Consider the following 10,235-nt stretch of genomic DNA (forward strand, 5'->3'; position numbering starts at 1 on the left):
ATGTACATGGCTTCCTGTGTTATCTTGTTCCGGTAACATGTGGGTTATGAAATTATAATCATCATGATTTAAAAAAAAAAAAAAAAATAATTGATCAAATGGAATTATAAACACTTTAAAATTAAAGAAATCGCGTAAATCAGAAATAATTTGTTTTATGTGTTTATCATTAATAATGATCAAGTCACTTGGTCTAATATCTAAATGAGACTCCATGAGTTTCTTCAGCAGTGGGCTCGCTTTTGACGACATATTTTTGTATCTTGACTCGACTCGACTATACAGTATTCGACTTGAGAAAAAGAATGAAGATGGTGTATCGATATCTCTTGTGAATATCGATACAGACCTCATTTTAACTTTCAACCAATGAAACAGCCGCAAATTTGCAAAGAATTGTTTTTCAAGTAGTTCAAGTTTTGACACGTCCGGCGCACCATGAATCGAAATGACGTCATCTCTTAGTTTGTTTGGGTTTTATCCTTCGATCTCTAACCACTGGATATAGCATAGTACCAAAGACGCTTAATTGAAAAGACTGGAAACTGCGCGATTTTCATGTACAAAACAAATGGACAGCGCGCGGTCATCAAGCGTGCTAGTTAATTCATACGCGGGTATACTCAGTCGCACTTGGTGGGTAGTTTCTCAGTTATAGTGGTACGCAATATCCAATTAATGTACAATACAAATGGACGCGTGCGCAATCACCCATATATTGAAAACCAAACAGGGTGTTGACCCATAATTATACGCAGAGCGGGAGATGTTTTTAGTACCGTTTTAGAATGTTTTCCCCTGCTCGTTTGTCATAATTCAATTGCATATCTTGGTATATAAGAAATCAAAACAAGTACAATTACATAATCTTACCCCCCGGTTCAATAGAGGGGTTTCGTAATGTCAAATTTTATGCACACACCTTTGTTAAATTTCGATAAGCAAACATTTGTTCACCTGATAACAAACAATAACATTGTAATGGATGGAATGATCGTCACCCGCAGTGAATGTTGCTATAGGTTTGACAAGCTACAATGTTTGTCCGAATTGGCAATACTAATGTATGCAGTTCGCCTTCTGACTATTGTGATGTGGTTGTATTTGACAGGTGAATACATAGTTTGTCTACATTACCAAATCATCTATTCTGCTCCACCCCCCCCCCTTCTACTCTATGTCTCTGAGCTTCACGATAAGATGTTACATTGATAAACATTAGCGAGTTGCAACCCAACTGATAACAAACAATACCCTTACCAGATTGCGTTATTTGACAAAGCGCCTGTTCGAACACGTCTATAAGGAACGGTTCGTTCAAATCTTCAAAAATATCGAGCCTAATTACGTATTCCAGTGGAAATTCTCAAAAATGTCATGGCTCATTTTCTTTTATATTAACAGAGAAGTATCATTATGTATTCTTCATGATTCATGCGCTTTGTAAAAAATATTGAGCCATGACATTTTCCGTAAATATTTTTTGAAAAACGGTACTGCAAACCAAACATTTGTTGGCCATAGGTATAACACGCAACGCATCGCAAAGCATGACGGGACTAAGGTTTATGTATTATTCATCAGGCCCCAAAACAGCCATAAACCGTTCTTTTGGGGAAGAACGGTATTTCGATCTTGTGCCTGACTGCCGATTGCGGTCCAAATGTGCTTGCTCCATGCATACTGCACGCTTTCCTATCTTGTTAACTCTTTGATAGTACCAAAGATATTAGAGTTAACAAGATAGGAAAGCGCACAGAATGCACGGAGCAAGCACATTTGGACCTCATTTGGGGAAGGGAGAAGAATTAAAGTGGAATTTTGTGAGAAGTTAACCCGTTGAAGACGAGTCCCGGGTATAATCGGGCTGGGGTCATAAGAATTGCGTGTAATAGCAAAATCAGCTCGTCTTCAACGGGTTAATGGAACTTAGTACAATTTTATGTGACTTTGTGAACCTTTGCGCAATTTTGCATAACTTTGTGAAAAGTTAATGTAACTTTGTACAACTTTGCGCAATTTTTTGCAACTTTGTGAGAAGGTCATGCAACTTTGTACAACTTTGCACATTTTTGTGCAACTTCGTGAGAAGTTTATGCAATTTAGTGCAACTTTGTACAATTTTGCGCAATTTAGTGCAACTTTGTACAATTTTGCGCAATTTAGTGCAACTTTGTACAATTTTGCGCAATTTTTAGTGCAACTTTGTACAATTTTGCGCAATTTAGTGCAACTTTGTACAATTTTGCGCAATTTAGTGCAACTTTGTACAATTTTGCGCAATTTAGTGCAACTGTGAGAAAAGTTTGTGCAACTTTGTACAATTTTGCGCAATTTAGTGCAACTTTGAGAAAAGTTTGTGCAACTTCGTACAATTTTGCGCAATTTAGTGCAACTTTGAGAAAAGTTTGTGCAACTTTGTACAATTTTGCGCAATTTTGTGCAACTTTGTGAAAAGTTTATGCAACTTTGTACAACTTTGCGCAATTTTGAGCAACTTTGTGAAAAGTTTATGCAATTTTGTACAATTTTGTGCAACTTTGGTCAATTTTGTCAATTTTTGGCAACTTTTGTCAATTTCCACTGTGACATGGGGCCTGACAGAATAGCCCTCGTGACCACTTTCCATCCCAATCTACCCTCTCTCCACAATATCCTTCATGATAATCACCTTATCCTTCACACCTCTGATCGTCTCTTACAGGCCGTCCCAGATACTCCCATCCTGGCATACCGACGCCTCCGCAACCTCAAGGATCTCATCGTCCGTGCTGAATTACACTCCCTCACTGACAATTCTTCTTCTTTACAGCATGGCACATTCAAACGTTCAGCCAGTAGGTGCATCATTTGTAGCATAAACATCCATGAGAGTGAATCTTTCACCAGCAACTCTGCCTGCCTAATGTCGTTTATCTCATCACTTGCAGAGTTTGGAGAATCCAGTATAATGAGGAAACCAAGATAACACTCAAAAGACGCTTCTATGGACACCGATAACACAGCCAAGCTCGACACTCCAGTGGGCCACCATTTTAATCTACCCGATCATTCCATCACTGATATGACTCTACAGGGCAATGAATCTTTAGGCACTCGTCCAGACACAGTCAGAACCAGCAGAGAAAAGCTCTGGATATTACAGACGACTTCACACCATCCAACCCCATGGCCTTAAAATCCAGGAGGGAAATGACTAACCACTTTTGTATTATTATTATTATTATTCACATTCTTATTCTCTTTTTCATTTTTTAATTCATTTTGTTCTTTCTGTGTACTTTTTCCATTTGTCCTTTATGCCCAATTGATTCCTTCCTCTAGTCCGAGTCTCTTTAATACAGCCTTTCTCCACCTACACACACACACACACACACACACACACACACACTTGGTTTTGTTTGTTTATACATACTTGTGCTTATTATGCCTATGCCTGCTTATCTACATACAATGTATACAATTTTCTCCCCCCCCCCAGTTTTTTCATATGTGCTTTATTTTATTTCTTTTATCTATATCTTTTCCATTACTGTTATTCCATTGTCGTTATTATCTTTACTGTGTGTGTGTATACACTTTGATATGTTTGATTACTTCCTTTTGTTGCCTCCTCCTGGTATACCTTTCAGGGCTCACTGTTTGTTCACACCCCCCCCCCCTTCCCCATGCTGAGTGCTTTTTTTTCACTCTTTCCCTTTCTTTATCCCTCTGGTGTTCCTTATTTTCTTTGATGTTACCTCCCTATTCATCCTTTTCCTTCATTGGTCGCCCCCTTGATTCTCATGATCATTACTGACCCTCCTTTGCCTTTTGTCTGTCCAGCCTCCTGCTCTAATCCCCCTCCCTTTACCTGTTGGGCTCCTTGCCCGTGACCTCCCTCCCTCTCCTTTGTTTTCTTTGCTCTATGTACCCAGCCTGTCCCTGCCTGTTCTTGTTGTGTGCAGTCCTTGTGATTGCTTTCCCTGCTTGTTTGTCATTTTGCCTCTGACGAAGATTCTGCTAGGATCGAAAGCTCAGGCCCCTTTTGACTCCATTTTAGTCCATTGGCTCGCCTATATTGGATAACCAGTTTTCAGCAGCTTTTGCTACATTTTGTACTTTATTACAGAGACCGTACTTCAAAATCTTCAAAAATGGACTTATCTGTTTTTGCGAACAAACTCTTCATATTAAAAAATGGTAAAGGAATTGTGAATGATTCACATAACAAAATAAGTGTTAACCTTGTTGGTGGCGGATATCAAGGCTTGCGCTTATGTTATTGTAAGGTTAAGTTACTGGTTTATTACACGTACTCGTCTGATTTTGTTATGTTATTATGTAACGATTATGCGATAGCAAGAAGACAACGCGTGGCTATTGTACTGTGTCATGTATAGCCATTTACACAGTCTTGCCCTGCTGTCACATTGTAACCTACGCTCTTTATATTGTCAATACGGTTTTTTTTTTATTGTCTTATGTTATAGGCCTATAGCATACAACACGAGGATATTAAATTGATCACCATTTTACACCCTCATTTTGTATTCTTTTGTTACCATTAACATAGTCTTGTTGCGTGTAGGGATTTTCCGGCATACCGGAAACATCTGAGGGCGAACAAGGATTTGGGCGAGTCAGTGCATGCGTCTTACTTGCTGGACGCGTTCTACTTAAATTTTACTTGCGGGTATACTGTGTGGCCTTTGTACCAGTCGCGTGGGGGCTGACAACTCAGCGAAGGAATTCCTCTTAAGATATGGCAGAAGTCCCACGGAATGTCATTATCTTGGCTGCATACGGGGACTGCGAAGTAGGCCTACCAGCGTGGGAGTTGCCTGCGAAGTGCTGCCGCTAAGGGTCTCCTACTGGCGTTCTGCGTGGACCTCATCCCCGCGACTTTAATACCCGGAAAAAGTTTTGGCCATGCTCAAAACTTGGCTGCGGTTTAAAATCGGAATTGCGTGAGCACCTCTGGGCAACTACAGGCGAGATACGCGCTAGGTACTGTCGGTGCGGACCAACTGCAGAGAGCTCCGGGTAGCAAATTTGTTTCCCCGCAAGTTAAGCCGCAAAACTTCCCCAGATACGGTATGACAAGGCCTTGAGCATGCTCAAAAGTTTTTCTTAGTGAGTCGTGGGGGTTCGCTCGCAGAGGTACACGCAGAACACCAGTAAGAGACCCTTTCCGGCAGCACCTCGCAGGCAACTCCAACGCAGGTACTTCTCAGTACCCATAAGTCGCTCGTAACAGAAAACGGATCGGTTCAAAGCTCTCACGCAGGTCACACGGAATGCACGCAAGTAGAAGCTAAGTAGCACGCGTCTAGTAGGTAAGAAACAAGTGCGAATATTGCAAACATTCCGTCGGCGTTTTCACGAACTGACGCTATTTCGATTTTGGTCAAAATTTTCAAAATCGAGATATTGGTACCAAATGAAAGTGCTTTCAAAACTCTACCAAATCCCAAAATTTTAGATCACAAAATTAATTATTCTTAATTTTATCAAAGAAAGAAAAAAACGACGGTACTCGAAATATCGAGAAATTGAGAAAAAGGAGTTTCACGAACCGACGCACGAAAGATACGCCAGTTCGTAAAACCCGAATTGCTACGGTGAAGAGCAATGCGGGTTTTACGAACCGTCGCAGTTGCATTACTTTGAGCTTTGTTCAACTTACTGGCCTAGAATTAGGTTTTGGCCCTAATCCAGATCTCAGAGTGAGAACCAAACCTTCTGAAAGATGAATGACGGCCTAAGCCAGCCCACTGTCCACGAGTGAAGTGAATGGTAAGCTATAATTCTATTAAAATCATGCTCAAAATAACAGTTTCAGTTGGACTACCATAACCATTAATTGCGGTAGTGTGTAGTCCCATGTATTCAATCGCGTGATGCTTATGAAGCCTAGTCTGTAAACGCCATCCAATTTCAAATTAGATCCCAAATCATATTATTTATTGTTTCTTTTCAACTTATGTCGTTACTTCTGAGACTACTGAGTACTGTAGTCGTAACGTCTGTGTGCAAGACATGCAGATTGCAAGATTTCAAAGTCTCGAAGACACTAAAAGCCTTGACTTTTGAGTTGAAAATGAAATCTTGAGATTGACAAAGTAGACGTACTAAACTAAAAAAAAAAATAAATAAAAAGTCTAACAGTAAAACTCAAAGGAAGAGTAAAGAATAAAGTTAGACATGTTAGACTTTTACTTTCAAGTCTAACTATTAAGTCTAAGTTAAGACTTGTAATACCAGTTACTAAAACTAAGATCAGCTGAAGTCTAAGACCAAGTCAAATTAACACAGTTCAGAGCCATACCGGTAGTCTAGCTCTAGATCTACATCTAGACTAGTGGTAATAGTAGGTAAAGTCCACCCATTTTTTCCCCCAATCTTTACTGGTCCATTCCTGAAAAAGTTACTGGTCAGTGTCCAACAGTGATTTTTCCTGGTCAGGGACCGTCGGACCAGTGCCAGTGTGCAGCGTTGGTGTAGATGTCATCTATGACAGTATGTGGTCTAGTGATACTACCTAAACACTACGAGTACTCTACAGGTTAGGTGGCTTTCCTGTACAGTGCAGTGTTAAAGTATACTTGTGAATTCAGCCCTAGTACCGTACTGTGTGTAGTGTATGTCTAACGTTAGTTCGAGTGGAGTACCTAAGCACAGCGGTGGGGCTTTTTTCCCCTAAAACTTGTGAATGTGGCCCAACCAAATGGCGTTTATATATTTACGCTTGATTGATAGTGATACAGTGGCGCTGTCGATTTCCACAGCAGCCATACATAATCTTTTGTCCTTTCTTCTTTCCTTTTTTCCCTTTGTTCTTTCACTCTTTTTATTCTTGGAATCGAAGGACTTCCTAAGAAATGTCCCTCGACTGATTTAACCAGGACTCTTGAGTCCTGGTAAACCTAACCTTACCGAGTAACCGTTAACGTTTGTTAGGCCTAACATAACAGTAACACTGACTTAGCCCTGTATTGACTTTGTCTTTGGCCGACTTACTGAGATGGCGAGTCTCACTCTTTAACGTTAGTCTAAACATAGTCGCTAGATCTGTCAGTGTCAGTGTCACCGGTTATTGTATATGGTGCCATCTCTAACGTACTTTAACAAGTTGATGTTAGTTATCTATGTCAACTTACTGATTTAGTAATAGTGGTACTGTCATCCTGTTGGACATCGCCGAAATATCATCAGTGACGTGTTAATTTCGTGTCACAAAGACAAAAGTTGCCAAGATCTAATAGTATTAGATGTCTAGATTTAGATGTAGTCTAGATCTAAGTAACATGAAATCTGTGTAACTTAAAAGTGAAAGGTCTAGACTTCACTTAGTCTATAATTAGACCAGACATTCATGAGGCAAAGGCCTATTTAGTTGATCTATTCTTATTCTATTTTAATGTCAATTCCTGCTAACTCGCCACGTGTTATTCCTAAGGCCAAGGACTTCCGGGTTAGTGATTTTTTTTTTGGGATAAATACCAAACAGCAGACGTGTTTCATTTGCATTCTTGCACAGACTTCATGAAAATATGTGCAGTATCAAAGAAATATGATGCACATGACAATGCCACTGTTTTATAGGTGAATGGTTAATACCTTTAAAAGCTGAATGATAATGTAGAGTCTAGGTCTAATTAAGATGATACAGTCTCTGATAAGAAACAGGTTTCATTGTCGTAGACTGTTTCCCAAATGCAGGTAGTAATATTCAGCTACTTCAATGCAATGCCTTGTTTACAAGTACATGTAGATTCATATTCATGTGAATGATAATTCAATTTCTACATGAGACTTACTAAGTGCTAGACATAAGATCTTGCATCATTAAAATGTGTAAATGACGAGACAATTTGAATATGGATCAAAGACGAACAGCAGTATATTTTGACATTCTTTGATCCTGCATAGGCCTACCATTTTGTTTTATGTTTAATATAAATAGAGCAAAATAATTTCAACTTCAGTTTTGTTGGCTAATTTTTTTTTCTTCTCAAAATTAAAGTTGTATCTTGTACCATGACGTTTGATTTTAATCAAAAGTTCTTAATTTCTTTCTTTTCTTTCAGATGACTGGTGCCATGTAGTAGCGAAGAACTGGACTGTCTCAGAAAAGAAAAGAAAAAGTACAGGGTCGTGTACATCATCAACGGATGTGAATACAATGGTAATTAGAGTCTAGGTCTAATCAAGATGTTAAAGTCTCTGATAATAAAGAAGTTTGATTGTCGTAGACTGTTTCCCAAATGCAGTTAGTAATATTCAGCTTTTTCAAAGCAATGCCTTATTTACAAGGACATGTAGATTTATTCATGTGAATGACAATTTAATTTCTACATGAGACTTACTAAGTGCTAGACATAAGATCTTGCATGATTAAAATATGTAAAAGGCGAGACAATTTGAATATGCATCAAAGACAAACAGCAGTATTTTTTGACATTCTTTGATCCTGTATACCATTTTGTTTTATGTTTAATATAAATAGAGCAAAATGATTTCAACTACAGCTTAGTTGGCTGATTTCTTTTTCTCAAAATGAAAGTTGTATCTTGTATCATGATGTTTGATTTTAATCGAAAGTTCTTAATTTCTGTCTTTTCTTTCACATGACTGATGCCATGCAGTAGCGAAGAGCTGGACTGTTTCAGAGAAGAAAAAAAGTACAGCATCGTGCTTATCATCAAGGAATGTGAATACAATGGCTTAGGAAAGAAGACAATCTACAGATAGGATAGAAGGGAGAACTTGGGATGAAGGGCGACAACATAAGGACGGTATATCTACATTAAAATGTGATTGTAAAGTGGAAACATGAAAGAAGATTCTAAGATTGAAGGTGAAAACATGCATTCCATTCTGTGATGTCGTAATTACAATTTTGCTACACTTTAATAACACTACTGAGAGACATTTATATCAAGGCAAGCTTCATGTGGATATGGAATGTTAGATTTTCTTTAAGTGTTCATTGGTATGTATTTCATGATAATAAATCTTGAAGGTTTTGTGTGGTAATCATAACCTTGTGATACATCTTGATAAATTTCTACATTGTAAGTGCACATTGGCAATATTCAGATGATGCTGTAATCAGATGAAGTTAGATGGTTGAATAATCATTGCATAGTTGTAATAGTTATCGACTGAGGATTAACATGCCCTTCACTGATTTATTTTTCGTAAACGGTGATAATTGCGAGAGTCAATCTAAATTGTCGGGGGCATAACCAAATGTGTCACACTGTCAAAATGTGTATATCAGAAACTTTTCGCTCGCTGTACGAATTTTCACAGAAAACAGATTTATGAGAGTCACAAATGGTAGCTTAGACCCATTAACAAAAAGTTCCAGCTTCATCTTCAACCATGTTCATGATACATGTTCATCTACATTTTGCAAACATTCTGAATGTTGATTGAGACATGTTATACATGTATGTATTTTTATGAAATTAATGCAACAAATAATCAAATATGCATCTCTGCTAGATGATAATATTAATCCAGTTAATGACATGCCAAACTCACCTCAAACTGTAATTCATTCTATTCTCCTTTATTCTTTTATTTATTATTTTGTTGTCTTCAACCCACTTTGAATGTGTTACGTATGATTCTTATAAACATGGGAAATGCACTCCATATAACTGATAGGACTTATAACAAATTGACATAATCATTCAACCATCACTAGACAGTTCTGTTATGAGATGTTCTTTATTTAACTAAAATTGTAAATTATGATACGTGTATGCTCCCATGCAAACTCACAACACAAAATACAGAAATATGATTTCTTTTAATAATAATTCATTATGTCTCTAAATGTACAATTAAAGAAAGTGATTACAAAAAGGATGTCAAACATTGTATATTAAAATAATAGATTATTCATTTGTCTCCATCCGTAGTAACACATGCAACTGCAGTGTGCAGTTTGTGGGCTGCTGTGAAAAATCACAGGCAGCCCAAGCGGGATTCGAACCCACGACCTCCGGATTACTAGACCAGCGCCATAACCACTAGACCACCGGGATGCCCTAGCACTACCTTTAGACATGAATGATTAAATATAGAAGGGCTTGGGGCGCTTCGAAGTTAACTGCTCTTATTAAATATGCACATGTCATTTGCAACTCGACTAAAGATGATTAAACGCACTGAAATTCTTACTTTAAATAATATTCATAATCTGTTTTTTTTTTCTTTAATAGCTTGGGATGTACACT

The 10,235-nt window shown here is 38.1% G+C and overlaps 1 long non-coding RNA gene across 1 annotated transcript; it reads left to right on the forward strand.

The window, feature by feature from the left end:
• Positions 1-5,652: 5,652 nt before the first annotated feature.
• Positions 5,653-9,009, forward strand: LOC140245788 (uncharacterized). Its single transcript, XR_011902369.1, has 3 exons — positions 5,653-5,778; positions 8,073-8,170; positions 8,631-9,009. It is a non-coding gene; the product is annotated as an uncharacterized lncRNA (long non-coding RNA).
• The last annotated feature ends 1,226 nt before the right edge of the window (positions 9,010-10,235 follow it).

This window comes from Diadema setosum, unplaced genomic scaffold (genome assembly GCF_964275005.1).
Source record: "Diadema setosum unplaced genomic scaffold, eeDiaSeto1 scaffold_33, whole genome shotgun sequence".
Lineage (NCBI taxonomy): Eukaryota > Metazoa > Echinodermata > Echinoidea > Diadematoida > Diadematidae > Diadema > Diadema setosum.